The sequence below is a fragment of the Urocampus carinirostris genome, chromosome 7, assembly GCF_059441175.1.
Source record: "Urocampus carinirostris isolate Australia breed hairy pipefish chromosome 7, RoL_Ucar_1.0, whole genome shotgun sequence".
NCBI lineage: Eukaryota > Metazoa > Chordata > Actinopteri > Syngnathiformes > Syngnathidae > Urocampus > Urocampus carinirostris.
Window position 1 is genome coordinate 44,776,036 of NC_142355.1, and position 16,343 is coordinate 44,792,378.

Sequence of the window (16,343 nt, forward strand, 5' to 3'; positions counted from 1 at the left end):
GTCAAAAAGGTTCCTGACCCCTGCTTTAGTCCGTACTGTCGTCAACATATTTGGTTTCTGGTATTCAGTCGGCACTCCGACTGGTTGCACGTCTCTCTTTCGTCTGACTCATCCCATAATACTCGGAATTTCAGTAATTCAAATTTGTCTTCTATTGCGAATTGCACTATTTATACACGTCCTTCTACTCAATCAAGGAAGCAAGGTTAAGGGTGCTCTGAGGAGAGTGATGAACAACAAGAGAATGAGTATGGACGCCAAGAGTGGACTGAGAGTGTGATTGTGCCGACTATGTTGTGTGGTGCAGAGACTTGGAGACGATTCAGTTTTATTAAGACGACAGCAGTGTGTGTGTGTGTGTGTGTGTGTGTGTGTGTGTGTGTGTGTGTGTGTGTGTGTGTGTGTGTGTGTGTGTGTGTGTTCGTTGTATCGATATTAATAACTAAATGGAGTGGAATGGAACTATGACGACTATACCATGAGACCAAACGAGACGGCACGCTCTATAGAGAATATATTGACTTATTTCATCATCACCTATAAACAGCTCAAAACTTTGCTTTCATTCTGCTTTTTAGAAAGAACCTAAAAAAAATCTGTCATTAAAAGTCCAATTAACCACCAGTCCATCGTCCCAAAAACAATGGTTCTAGGTCAAGGGTGGGCAAACTTTTGGCGTCACGGGCCTGGGGACACATCCAGTTTTTCTCATTTACAATTATGATGTTATATTTCATTATATTAATTCATGTTTATTTATTTTGTGTATATGTATGAACCTTTACTGAACACCAGCATACCTTCAGGGCAGTTGCAGTTGATTCAACAAGGTTCGGTTGCATTCGGAACAGACTAATCCCGTTTCAATCAATTTCAAATTGATAATGTGTTTTGATTTACAACAGTTTCATTATTCCATATTAACTGCTAGAACCAATTAAACGTATAAGTAGAGGTACAACTATGTTACTGTAGTTGTGCACGTATGTAGTATCTCTGTCATGTACCACGACGTGGCGACCGTCTAATTTGCATGTGTCCTTCTAAGGGCTTGCCCGTTCTGAGTAAAAGCCTGTTTTATGAGTATTCCTAGTCTAAGTTCCTGTTTGCCTGTAAGCCTGTTTTTGTTTTGTTTTGTCCCTGGGTGTTGGACAATTTTGCTAAATAAAAGTAACTGGTCGTTACGTGATTGAGTTCTGGTCCGGTCTGCACTTAACTCAACCATTCCTGCAGTAGTATCTTATAATATTTACAAAATAAGATTCTGTAATATTTTCGAAGTAGGTTGTAGTACACCTGAGGCTTTATGTTTGAAGGATTTCTTTAGTAGTGCTAGTATTAATGCTGTTGTAGTTTTGTAGCAGTATTCTTGCAGAATTTCTGTAGTTGGTCTTTTTAGAATTATAGCAACACCATATACTATGTCCCTGTTTTTAAGCTCCATATTTCGTTTCCTAGTAATTTCATTTATATTATTATTATTGTAATACTGTGCCATCTCATTTCTTGTTCTCTTTTGGTTAACTGCAAATGAATGGCTGGATTAAACCCTAGAGGTTTAATTCTGACCCAATTGTGGAAAAATGTGTTTGATTAATTTGTTCACCCCTGTGCTCAGCACCATTTTCTATAATACAATTTTTATGTATCGAGTGGTATGTATCTCCTTATTCTAAAGCAAACCAACATGTTATGTCTATGTTTATGGGCCTTCAATTAGATATTCATCCTGTTAATAATTCTCTTTTACTTTTGCAGCTTATCTATAAAAATACTGTTATATGTTTTGCACAATGCTGACAACTTTTTGCACTACAATGACTATTTCATTTCACCAAATGCATATTACACAAACCTCAACTATATGTAACATTTTACATGCAAATTATTTTTTGTGTAAATATTGTAGTAAACTTTATCTTTTCCGTTCCTTTACCTCATTTTGAAGATGGAGTGTCATGCCAAATTTAATTGTCAGTTACAATATGTTAACCAGTTCTGTAACTATGTCCGTAAAGGTATATTCTATTCTATCATAAATGGTCTGCATTTATATAGTGCTTTTCAAGACCCTGAGGAACTCCAAAAACACTACATAATGTGTTGTTTCTTTATACTTTTGTCGCCAGTTTTCCATACCCAATTATCAGCGAATTATTCTTAATTAAATAACTTATGTTGTATGTTAATATGTCGTATACTAATATGTCGTCTTCTTTGCTTTACTCGTCCTTGCTTTATTAGGAGCAAACCTACACGTCTCAAATGTTCTTACCGTTTTGCCATTCGCATATTCAACGAGAGATGATTAGTTTTGTTACTTAAACATTCTTTCTTTTTAAACTATTCCACTATAAAACTATTGTATTATACACTCAGTGTTTTCATTTGACCATGTACCTGTGTCCTAGACGCATCATTTATGCTGGGGACGCAACCTTTTCCTTTAAATTGTCATTATCATTTAGTTCCTCTTTAACAAACATTTAACGCATTACCAGCCTTATCGTTATTTTGGTTTTGCTGTATGAGTTTTTATTTTTCTGCACGCCGATCTTATCTAATGAGACCTCGTCGCTTCGAGATTATGTCATTGTTGTTGGTAATTGGTTAACGCTCTGCTTGCACTCAACTTGGTATTTAGTTTTGTAGTTATTTATTTTTAATTGATGTAGTGTACTATGTCTTCCTCGTCAGGAGATCGTATTAGTTTCAGGAGCGAGCAGCAGCAAGTCAACTGCAGGAGAGAGAGTGGGAAAGGTGAGAGGAGAGAGAGTGGGAAAGGTGAGATGGCACAACATTCATTTGGACAGGTAACTTAAAATTAGTTTTACCTGGTTATATCAGTATTATTTTCCCCCCATTTTATTAACACTCCACTTATTGAAACATGAATATTTTGTTTGTTTGTACATGATTCAATTGTTTGTTTGTTTGTACATGATTCAAATTGAATCTTTTCTTCCGGCGCCGTCACGAATGGCAGCCACTCCAGCAGCTCCCGTGTTATTTTCGATTGTTCTCGATTGTTCTCAGCTCAGGGATGCTGCTGGAAATGTGAATTTCCCTTCGGGGATGAACAAAGTATCTATCTATCTATCTATCTATCTATCTAAAGCACTATATTGAATCGTTTGTTTTGTGATAATGTTTAGTATATCACTAGTGGCATTTCTGTATTACCGTATTACTGTCGTAGTACTTCTACGGTATTTTTCCTTCAGCGAATTTAATTTCACTGTGTGACGTTTGAGTGTTCCATATCAATAGAGGTGTAGGACTTAAAATTCGACTCCCTCCCGCCGTCACTTATGAGTGCTGAGGCTCATTTTGTCTGTCATTTTGTCTTAAATTTATTGATTTAAAACTTGGTGTAAGCAAAGTTAATTTTGTGTAAATGTCAAAAAGTCCTAAAACTGAAGATACTTATTATTTACTTTTAGCACAGGCGCTGGGCAATGGAGTAAAATGCGCATGTCCTGTTTATAGTTCCTAACACCCACCCAATCAAACTGTTTGAGTTGCTTTGCTACAGCTTCTGGATAAAACATTAACGTTTGTTTTGAGTTAAAGTTTTTTCCTGTGAGTTTCTATCAAAAATGTCTCGATAGTGAACCTTAATTGTTTAATCAGCTTCCTTATAAAGTATTTTTAGCAATTTACATCCAAAACAGGGACTGCTGGTGTGACAGCGTGATTGTAAACTGGAGTTACTGGAGTTTTCCATAACATGAGCATCACCTAGAGGCAGTGGATATGACACAATAATTAGAAGAAAATAGTGCTTCTTTGGGCACTGTGACTCTCCTTATTTATCCTGTTAAGCACTTTTATTTCGGTTGCACTACACAATGCAGAGACATCTTGGGGTCAATTTATACGCACTGTCCCTTTAAAAGATTTTGAGTGCATGTTTCTTATGAAACCATATTTGACAAATTATATTTTACACGTTTTCGTCTTATCTCACATTTTCTTTTTTTTTTCTTTTTTCCTGTAATAATTTAACTTTGGTACTTTCGGGCTTCCATACGTTAGGGCCAGTGAGCCCTTCATGAGGTAAAATGTAATTCTCAACCGTTTTGGCATGTTGTACAGTAGTGTCACACTTAACCGGGCTGCTGTCTTTTTGATGCGTCTGCAACTGCAGCGACGCTAGTCGGATTTCTGGCTGCACTTTCGGACCGATTTCCATTCGCTGTTGCGATTTCTCGAGCTCCTCTCCTAGTGACAACCATATCAAACAACTTATTACCACACACCACTGTATCATACACATCTTGTTTTCCTAATTTAACATTACTGCCCTGTCGATCTTGGTTGATCCCATTGACGGTGGCAGCGTGAGCCTTGGAACAGTGGTTCAGATGGTACCAGGTTGAGCTGCCCTCGACCTGGACTGCGGTCGGCGTTGCCCTCACGACGGTGTACGGTCCCTCACGCCTCGGTTGGTCCCACTTTCGTCGAAACCTTGATGTAGACGAGATCCCCTGGGACCACCGTCTTTTCAAATGGTTGTTCGACCTTGGACTCTTGTCTCTTAACCAGCCGGTAGATGACAGCCGTCAATTGTCTCATACAGTCTCTCAGTTCAGTTTGTAGTTGCTCAAGTGGCGGCCCCTTATAGGGACCTCCCAGATGCGGCGCTGGTCTGCCTGTTAGCATTTCATGCGGTGTTAAATGCGTGATCCAATGAGTTTGCATGCGATAACTCATCAGCGCTAACTGTAGCGCATCCCCTCAGTTGAGCCTAGTACTCACACAGATCTTGTTTTAATATTCCATTTACTCTTTCCACGACCTTTTGATCAAATGCTTATTATCATTATCTGAGCTTATTTCAGACGGTTTACCAAATCGCGGAATAACTTCTTTGATAAAAAACTTAACTATTGTTTCCGCACCTAGATCTTTTGATGGAACTGCTCCTGATATTATTCTCTGCACAGATTTCATATACTGGTTGAGCACTTCGTCTACCGTGGCCTGTAAATATGGAGACCTGTAACCTTATTTCTCCAGCTATTTTACAACCTCCCCCCTTGCACAATGTTTTAAATTGTGCTATTGCAACTGATATAAAATCAAAGGTATTCCCCTGTTACCTATTCTCCTTAAAAATCCTCCTGATGCTCCTGCATCTAGAGAGACACATCACCATTATCCTGGAAAGCAGATTCAAAATACAATTTTAGCAGTATTCCTGTGTTAAAAATAAAATACTTTACAATCCAAGTGTATCAATATTCCTCAGATTTGTAAACACTACGTCAATCAACAAGATCCTAACGTGATTCAATGCAGACTCGTGTCGTTCGTTATCACCGCCCCGTCGACGGCCTTGGCCGTCTGGCTCAGTCCATTGTGACGTTCCACTCGCAATCGGCTGCTGGAATGTGTCCATGAGCCATGAACACTGACCTTGGTCGTCACCAGTTTTCCTCCTCTTTCTCCTCGAAACTGGCTGCAATCAGTTCAGATTGCCCCCTGCTCACTGTTTGAGGACAGCCTGGATGTGCTCCAGTGTCCCCACGACCCTGCTGTAGACAAACGGCGCAGACAATGGATGAGTGAACGTCATTGTTTGTTCTTTGCTTGTTTTTCTGTCCATCTTCAGCCCTTTTCAACAGTGCGTTTGACTTCAGAATCCTCTTAAATCGGTCATGTTTACAAACTCGGATGTTTAGTCTAGGTTAAATGACCATGAAGACATTACCTTAGCAATCAATTCTTAAATTTTTCATGGTCCTCCTCAAGAACGAGTAATCTGCTCCTCATTGTCTTTTGAAAATGCTTGACAAATCGTTTCCTTAATTTACCCAAACTATACATATCACGTTTAACGGAACAAGATCTCACAAATTAAAAGGCCACACGCAGACGACGCGCTGGACGAATCATTCATCCCAATGTATTCGCCAGTAACGTAAGTATCCTACACCTATCTCACACACTAATCGCGCAATATTTTTTCATCCCGGTTTCACTGCTTCCCAAAACCCCTTCTCACCTTTAAGTCACTCCCTACTACCACTGTGTCCTCGCCCGCGAGAATAAGCAGTCACTCTATCTTTCATTCATACGTCCTTAACCCCCCTCCCAACGCCAAACAAAACAAAAAACAAAAAAGACAAAAAGAAACAAAGGTTCTCCTCCGCACAGCGTCGTCCCAGCCCTTAAACAGTTAAGCATAAAGCATCCGCACACACTCACTCAGGCGGGCGGTGGTCGAGCGGAGCGGAGGAGAAACCGAACCGAACAGAACACACATCCACAGACAGAGAGACACACGCACAATTATCGCCAGCTGGCACACACCCCCACACACAAAGTTCGATTGCAACTGTCTCAAACACACTCCCATCCCCAACACGCATTCAGACACGCGAAAGATACACTCAAGATCGCAAAAGGCAAAGACGCACACCAAACAACTCACGCACACACCAACAGCCAACATTCCCGAGCGAGATATCTCCCAGACCGAAAACATGTCAGCAATTCTCACATACAGCTCACCAGTCGCTGTTTACACGCGAAGTCATCTCAATAATACAACATCTGAACATCTGCTCATTAACCCCTGCCGGTATAACTCTCCACACAAAAAACACACGCTCCCGTATGACCCTTAACAGATCGTCTACCCTCTGTCACCGAAAATATCAGCAAACGATGACGTCTTATCACTAGACTGAACCCTTGACCATCATACGGAACTGACCTAATCGTCACAAGAAAATTCCCGAGCGAGACATCGCTCAGAACGAAAATACATCAGCACTTCACACACACAGCTCCTCAGACGCTGTCTATACGCGAAGTCATCTCAATAATACAACATCTGAACATCTGCTCATTAACCCCTGCCGGTATAACTCTTCACATAAAAAACACACCCCCGTATGACCCTTAACAGATCGTCTACTCTCTGTCACCGAAAATTTCAGAAAATGATGACGTCTTACCACTAGACTGACCCCTTGACCATCATACGGACCGGACAAACAGCAGCCGTTACTTCATCCAGACTCCCCGGAGCCCGACCAAAAAACATCACATCAATCCCTGAGCACAAGATTGTTGCCGGACATAAATCTCATCTCAACTCATACAATCCGTCCAACTTGTTGCCGGACTACAGACGGATTATCCACGTGCACGAATTTCCAAATTTTAGCCCTCACGTCACAGGCCCCAATGCACTTCACTTACCCCGACAAGCAAACCGAAACAAGGAAAGAAAAACCTTGTCCTTACCTCAACCGCTCGTCGGGGCAGCGTTCACGACAAGAAGTCAATTTGAGCCAAAAAACACGTTAGGGCGCCATTTAATGTAGGAGAAAATGTAGGTTCGATAATCTTTTAAGTCTTCTTACGTGATTTAATAAAGTGCACCGGAGCTTGCCATGAGGGGGAGCCTTTTATTTCGTCGTCCCAAAGTAACTCAGAGAACTCCAGACATAACAACGCTTTTATAGCTTCAGTTTGAGTACAACCCAAAAGGCGGCTCTAGTCCTCAGTAAAAACAAGGAAGATGCTGTCGTACCCTTATTAGGACATGTTGTTCGCCTCAGTTTGCTCAGAGAGTCCTTGAAGAGGGGCCTTGCAGGTCTCATGCCCTTTTAGGGAAACTCAACTGTCTTGCCAAGGATCTTCTCGAATGATGTCAACATTCCCTCACTACTGTAAGCAATGTAAGCAAGTCTTTCTACATTTCTAAATGTATGCAACTCTATTCTACAAATGCAAGTCCATTTTCCACAACAATGACACCCAAAGGAAGCCAAACACTGTGACATAGTACGACACCACAAATGGATTCATCTTATCTGTAGACCTATTTTAAGAGTACACTGTGCAGGCAGCGACACGAAGATGGCAAGTCGCTGTGTTCTACAACATTATTGACATGACAGCACTGAATGCTCATATTTTACATAAGGCATGCACCGAAGTAAAGGAGAGACGAGTGTACTTCTTGGTTGACTTGGCGAATGAGTTGGCCAACTCTCATGTGAGTGCGAAGAAGGTGGACAAAGAGCAAAAGCTTCTGCAGCAACCTCTCACACCTAGTCCTGGGAAAAGAGCAAAGTGCCAGGTCAAGCTTCAATCCTCACAGAAGCCTGCAACTGTCCGATGCGTTTACTGCTACAAGTACACCTGTGGCAAATGCAAGAAGCAGACACCATGGGAGTGCCAAGAGTGTTCGGCTGCTGACACTGCATCTGGATATGCCAAGATACCTAATGCAATTATGTACAGATTAGTGCAATTATTTTCTTACTTGCATTTTCTTAACAAGTTTGAATTTTAATGACAAAAGTAAAAAAATAAAAAACACGAAAAAAAATATACTGGTGTTTTTATTTATTATTTAGCATGACCAGTGTTAGGTAAGTTACTTTGATGAAGTAATAAGTTACAAATTACTTGTTTTAAAAAAAGTAATTGGCTAGACTACTGCCTCAAGAAAGTAATTGAATAACATTACCTTTAGATTATTTGTGTAACAAATAAAAAGCAAAAAATCAAATTTGCTGTTTGTTTCATGAAATCCATTTAGTGAAGTCCATCCATCCATCCATTATCTTCCGCTTATCCGGGGTCTGATCGCAGGGGCAGCAGCCTTAAGAGGGAAGCCAAGACGTCCCTATCCCCAGCCACCTCCTCTAGCTCATCCGACGGGATCCCAAGGCGTTCCCAAGCCAGCCGAGAGACATAGTCTCTCCAGCGTGTCCTGGGTCGCCCTCGGGGCCTCCTGCCGGTGGGACATGCCCGGAACTCCCCCCGAGGGAGGCGTCTGGGAGGCATCCTTATCAGATGCCAGAGCCACCTCAACTGGCTCCTCTCAAAGCGGAGGAGCAGTGGCTCTACACAGAGTCCCTCCCGGATGATTGAGCTTATCACCTTATCTCTAAGGGAAAGCCCAGACACCCTGCGGAGGACACTCATTTCGGCCACTTGTATCCGGGATCGTGTTCTTTCGGTCATAACCCAAAGTTCATGACCATAAGTGAGGGTAGGAACGTAGATTGACCAGTTGATCGAGAGCTTTGCCTTTCGGCTCCGCTCCCTCTTTACCACAACGGACCGGTACAGGGTCCAAATGACGACAGACGCTGCACGACCCATCTGTCGATCTCCAGTTCCATCCTACCCTCACTCGTGAACTCCACTTGGAGCAAGATCTCACCCCCAACCCGGCAGGAGCATGCCACCCTTTTTGAGTACCATGGTCTCGGACTTAGAGGTGCTGATCCTCATCCCGGCCGCTTCACACTCGGCTGCGAATCGCTCCAGCGAGAGCTGAAGATCACGGCCTGAGGAAGCCAACAGCACCACGTCATCTGCAAACAGCAGTGACGCAATGCTGAGGCCCCCAAACCGGACTCCATCCCCACCAAGGCTGCGCCTAGAAATTCTGTCCATAAAAGTTATGAACAGAATCGGTGACAAAGGGCAGCCCTGGCGGAGTCCAACCCTCACCGAGAACGAATCCGACTTACTGCCGGCAAAGCGGACCAGACTCTGGCACCGGGCATACAGGAATGTTATCCGGGCTGTGCGGTACCCCATACTCCCGAAGCACCCCCCACAGGGTCTCCAAAGGAAGTCCACAAAACACAGGCAGACCGGACAGGCAAACTCCCATGCACCCTCAAGGACCCTGCAGAGTGTGTAGAGCTGGTCCAGTGTTCTGCGGCCAGAACGAAAACCACACTGTTCCTCCTGAATCCGAAATTCGACCTCCTGGCGGACTCTCCTCTCCAGTATTTCTGAATAGACCTTACCAGGGAGGCTGAGAATTGTAATTCCCCTGTAGTTGGAACACACTCTTCTTAAAGAGGGGAACCACCCCTCCAGTCTGCCAGTCCAGAGGCACTGTCCCCGATGTCCACACGATGTTGCAGAGGCGTGTCAACAACCGAGGAGCTTTTTGACCACCTCGGTGACTTCAACCCTAGAGATGCGAGAGCCCAACTCAGAGTCCTCCAGCTCTGCTTTCCCAGAGGAAGACGTGAAGGTGGGATTGAGTAGGTCTTCGAAGTACTCCGCCCACCGATTCACAACTTCCCGGGTAGGCAGCGCCCCATTGGCACTATACAAAGTGTCAATGGCACACTGCTTCCCCCCCTAAGACGCCATATGGTCGACCAGAATTTCCTCAAAGTCGTACGGAAGTCGGCTTCCATGGCCGCACCAAACTCCTCCCATGCCCGAGTTTTTGCCTTGGCAACCGCTAAAGCCGCATTCCGCTTGGCCAGCCGATACCTGCCAGCCGCATCCAGAGTCCCACAGGCCAGGAAGGCCCGATAAGACTCTTTCTTCAGCTTGACAGCATCCTTCACAGCCGGTGACCACCAACGGGTCTGAGGGTTGCCGCCGCGGCAGTCACCGACTACCTTACGGCCACAGTTCCGATCAGCTAGAGGTGCAAATTGAAACTTCTTCTGACAGGAGATTCTGCTAGTTGTTCCCAACAGACCCTCACAAGACACTTGGGTCTACCAGATCGGGCCTGCATCTTCCCCCACCATCGAAGCCAACTCACCACCAGGTGGTCCTCAGTTGACAGCTCCGCCCGTCTCTTCACCCGAGTGTCCAGAACATGCCCGCATGTTCTGGCAGGTCCAACAAAACGACGACAAAGTCGATCATCAAACTACGGCCTAGGGTATCTTGATGCCAAGTGCACATATGGACACCCTTATGTTTGAACATGGTGTTCATTATGGACAAACCATGACTGGCACAGAAGTCCAATAACGAAACACCACTCGGGTTCAGGTCAGGGGGGCCGTTCTTCCCAATCACGCCCCTCCAGGTTTCACTGTCATTGCCCACTTGAGCGTTGAAGTCTCCCAGCAGTGAGAGGCAGTCCCCAGGGGGCGCGCTCTCGAGCACACCCTCCAAGGACTCCAAGAAGGGTGGGTACTCTGAACTGCTATTTGGTGCATAAGCACAAAAAACAGTCAGGACCTGTCCCCCCACCCGATGGCAAAGAGAGGCTACCCTCTCGTCTACTGGGGTGAACCCCAACGTACAGGCGCCGAGCCTTGGAGCAACTAATATGCCCACACCGGCCTCTCACCACGGGCAACTCCAGAGTGGAAGAGAGTCCAACCCCTCTCGAGAGGACTGATACCAGAGCCCAAGCCGTGCGTGGAGGTGAGTCAGACTATATCTAGTCTGAACTTCTCAACCTCACACACCAACTCGGGCTCCTTCCCTGCCAGAGAGGTAACAATCCACGTTCCAAAAGCCAGTTTCTGTAACTGGGGATCGTCGCGCCAAGGACCCCTCCCTTGGCCGCTACCCAGCTCTATGCGCACCCGACCCCTTTGGCCCCTCCTACAGGTGGTGAGCCTATGGGAAGAGGGTCCCACGTCGTCACTTCGGGCTGTGCCCGGCCGGACCCCACCTCCAGGCCTGGCTCCAGAAGGGGGCCCCGGTCACCTGCGTCCGGGCGCGGGAAATTGAGGACCAACGTTCTTTCTCGTCATAAGGGGTCTTCTGATCTGTGTTTTGTCTGGCCACTCATTTAGAACCTGTTTGCCATGGGTGGCCCCCGACAACACAGCTCCTAGGATCATTGGGACACACAAACTCCTCCACCACGATAAGGTAGCAGATCAAGGGGGAGATTTATGAAGTCATGTTTACATATTTTAGATAAAGTTAAAGTCCTGAATATCTGTTCAAAATGCATCAAATGTCAGACATTAACATGGAAATAAAATATTTATTCAGCCAAAGGACAATGACATTAATGACATAATTGGTATTTATCAGTAACGAGGTATTTATTCATAATATAAGAAATTGTGAAAAAATAACTAAAATAACTAATAGTTACTTGATAAGTAACTGTAAGATGGCTGCGCATGGATACATGCTTGCGGCTCGTAGCTCTCCAGCTAATCTTGTATTTATTGCCGTTCTCTTGTCTTTTTTGCTTTCACTTTTGGACACATGTGTGGCCAAAAACACTTACAGTAGGGACGAACTTATTCGGTTGGGTGGGCGTCTAAATTTCGATTTCTCGGGCACTTTTTATACCGCCTATGATATACCGAGCGAACTTCAAAGAGACCCGGCATCCTTGTGGACAGCTATTCCTCTTAATAAACGACGGCGGCGGCGCCGTAAAGAAAGGAAACAGAAGCGTGGTTGCCGTGCAGGTAGATGTGTGAAGCGTGTGAAGTCCAAGCAGCAAGATGGACGCGAGGATGTAACTAATTCCACCATTCATTCCTCGCCGGACAACCGACGCTTTAAACTCAGCGCTCACGAACGGCCACAATGCCGGGAGCTTTTGAAGATCTCGACAAAGACTACAAAGAGTTCAGCTAAGTCAAATGATTCAGCAAAGCTGAAATTTGGTCTGTTAAATATTAGATCGCTTGCTCCAAAAGCTTTACTTGTTGATAACATTATTCGTGATTATAAACTTAACTGTATGGGTCTTTGTGAAACGTGGTTACGCCCGGATGAGCACTTAGCGCTAAATTATGCCTCTCCCCCAGACTACGAGAGTAGTCATATAGCACGCACGCTGAAAAGGGGTGGTGGTGTTGCGCTAATCTCTGAAAAATCGCTCAAATTTAATACACGTACCTCTAATAATTACAAAACGTTTGAGGCTCTTGTGATGCGGTCCCCTCAATTGTCAATTGATGTAATAACTATCTATCGTGCACCTGGGCCATACACAACTTTCTTAGACGAATTTGCTGAACTTTTGTCTGAACTAGTAACCTATGCAGACAAAATTATAATTATGGGAGACTTTAACATTCATATGAACTCCCCACACAGTTCACTTACTTTTGCGTTTAGTTCTCTAATTGATGCATTTGGTTTTACTCAACTGGTTGACTTGCCAACCCATAAAAATGGGAACACGCTAGACTTGATTCTGACTCGAGGAGTTTTAACCTCAAACATTATGGTGCTACCGTGTACTACTGTTATCTCTGATCATTATTTAGTGACATTTGAGGTGCTAACTAAATGTAGAGTTAATAAAGCTGAGGGATTTAGCGGACGCAATATAAGCACTGGCACAGTTTCTGAGCTCTTTGAACTCCTTCCTGGAGCAGTTGCGTCCTTTCCTAAATACAATGGCTCGATTGACTCACTCATGAATGAGTTCAATACCACCCTGACTAGTGTGCTGGATTCAATAGCGCCCATAAAACTAAAATCACGTCCTAAAAGACGCACACCTTGGTTTACTGATGAAACTAGAACCCTTAAAAAAGAATGCAGGAAATGGGAGAGAAAATGGCGCGCTACCAAGCTTGAGGTTTTCCATCAAACCTGGTGTGACAGCTTGTTAAAGTATAAAGCGGCCCTTGCCTCTGCAAAATCGGCCTACCTTTCGAAGGTGATTGCGTCTCAAAAGAACAACCCCAAAGCCCTTTTTGACACTGTAGCATCGCTTACAAGGCAAGACTATCGCAGATAGTTCGACACACTCTGCTCAGGACTTAATGGTCTTCTTCACTAAGAAGATTCAATGCATACAGGAAGAAATTGCAAAAGATATTGTTAGTACCACACGTATTAAAGGACTGAAATTTACAGATGCACGACAGGGTGGCTGCCCTGGGAAAATGGCCGGTTTTAGTGAACTGTCACTTGATGATCTCAAACAAGTGGTGAATGCGGCCAAACCGACAACTTGCCAGTTCGACCCGCTCCCAGGTTCACTTATTAAAAGTCTTTTTAGCGTCCTTGGGCCTTCAGTTCTAAATATTATAAATACATCACTCTCCTCAGGTGTAGTTCCAGCAGCTTTTAAGTCCGCCGTTATTAAACCCACACTGAAACGACCCAACCTTGATCCAGAAATATTAAGTAATTACAGACCTGTGTCAAACCTACCTTTCCTCTCTAAAGTACTCGAAAGAGTAGTGGCACAGCAGCTGAATGCTTTCATATCGGAGAATAACCTTTTTGAATCCATGCAATCAGGATTCAGGGCTAACCACTCTACTGAGACAGCTCTGATCAAGGTAACAAATGATCTCCTAATGTCAATGGATTCTGGCGCTTCATCACTTTTGCTGCTGCTGGATCTTAGTGCTGCTTTTGACACAGTGCGCCACAATATCCTACTAGAACGGTTGGAAAAATGGATTGGTCTCTCAGGAGCCGTCCTCTCGTGGTTCAAATCCTACCTCTCAGATAGGACGCACTGTGTTAAATATGGTGAAACGACATCTGAGCCCTTTAATGTTACCTGCGGTGTTCCGCAGGGTTCAGTGCTCGGCCCCCTACTTTTCAACATTTACATGCTTCCATTAGGTGATATTATTCGCAAGTACAATATCAGCTTCCACTGCTACGCAGACGACACTCAACTATATCTTCCGTTGGAGGAATCTTCCACACTAAACTGTGGAAATTTGGAGGCCTGTCTCACTGAGATAAAAGAGTGGATGTCACTCAATTTCTTGCGTCTTAACTCTGAAAAGACCGAAATGTTAGTCATTGGTCCTTCTAAATGCCGGGACTTATTCTCAAAAACTGCTGTGAACATTGACAAATGTCACATCACACAGAGTGACTCAGTTAAAAATTTAGGTGTCATATTTGACCCTGATCTATCCTTTGAGATGCATGTAAAGCAAATTACTAGAACTGCCTTCTTCCATCTTCGCAACATTGCTAAAATCCGTTCAATACTGTCTCAGTCTGATGCGGAAACAATAATTCATGCATTTGTTACCTCCCGTCTCAATTACTGCAATGCACTACTCTCCGGTCTCCCGAAGTCCAGAATCAAGTCTCTTCAGCTAGTACAAAATGCCGCAGCGAGGCTTTTAACTAGGACAAAAAAGTACGATCACATAACACCGATTTTGGCTAACCTGCATTGGCTCCCAGTTAGCCAAAGATGTGACTTCAAAGTTCTCTTAGTATTGTACAAAATCATACATGGACTTGCTCCCTCTTATCTTTCAGATCTGATCTGCCACTATGTCCCGGTCCGAAGCCTACGATCTGAGGGTGCTGGTCTTCTGATGATCCCGAGAGCAAAGAAGTCTTCTGCTGGTTCAAGAGCGTTCTCCATCCGGGCACCGGTGCTGTGGAATGCTCTTCCCCCTGAGATTCGATCTGCAACCTCAGTGGAAATGTTTAAATCTAAACTTAAAACTCACTTCTATTCCATTGCATACGAATAACCTACTCCTCTTGTCGGTTGAAAATAGTTTGTGTAATATAGTTTAACAATCTGTGAAGCCCTTTGAGACTCTTCGTGATTTAGGGCTATACAAATAAAAATGACTTGACTTGACTTAATTAAATTACTAGTTCAGCAATTATAATCTATTAAATTATTTAGTTACTTTAAAAGTAATATAGTTACAGTAACTCGTTACACCCAACACTGACTAATGACATTCCATGATCACTGTCATGATTATAGATTATATTTCTGAACATTTTACAACATTTTTACCACATTGCCCTGCACTGTACTTACACTTACTCAATACACTACAGGATAAAACTACAAGCATGTGCCCCCTCTGGACTGCCCCAATAATTGAAGGCAGCCATTCACACCCAAAGGCAGGATGTTGAAATGTCTGGAGTCAGTCGATCCCTCTCTTTGGTTTACGCACAAAAAGATCATTTGATCCTTTTTCGATCGTGCCAGTGTTAAAGCTAGTCCTTCCCAAATGTTGCCCGGCTATTTCTGTCTTCCTTTGTCTCTGCGGCAATATCTCTTCATGTCTTTTACGCTGGGTCTTCAGATGAACTTTAGTTTTTGTTTTACTCAAACTTTCGTTTTTATATTTGCCCTTGCAGCAATTCTTTATCCAACCTTAATTACCATTCCCTCTTGTTCCTTCTGTCTGGCCGTCTTAGAACGGCCATTCTTCTTTTTATCTATTTTCTACCGGTGGCGTCTGACTTTTGCCCTCTCCTTCTTCAACGCTCCATTCTGCATTCATTGACATGTTATGCAATTTTTTTTTTTCCAAATTTCCCATTACAGGATATTCTCTTTTTCTCAAGACCAACTTGCACTTTGCCCCCATTCTGCTGGACGTTTTTCACAGGTGTCTGGTAGGTAGGGATTTACATTTTATCAGGACAGGGAACCCTGGAGAGAGGCCTGCGTGCAGATCAAAGGGCTCTGCCTGTAAAACGATCTGAAAGAGTCCAACATTAGCATCCATCAGGGTACCTTGAAAGCTCTCTTGCCAGCCGAGAGGGAAGCTGAGGGACCCCAAAAGTGAAAGACTACTTTGCAGAGGGCTGACAGAGGAGATGAAGAAAAGAGGTGGAGACATGAGAGTTTTATCAGTAAAGTAGACCCC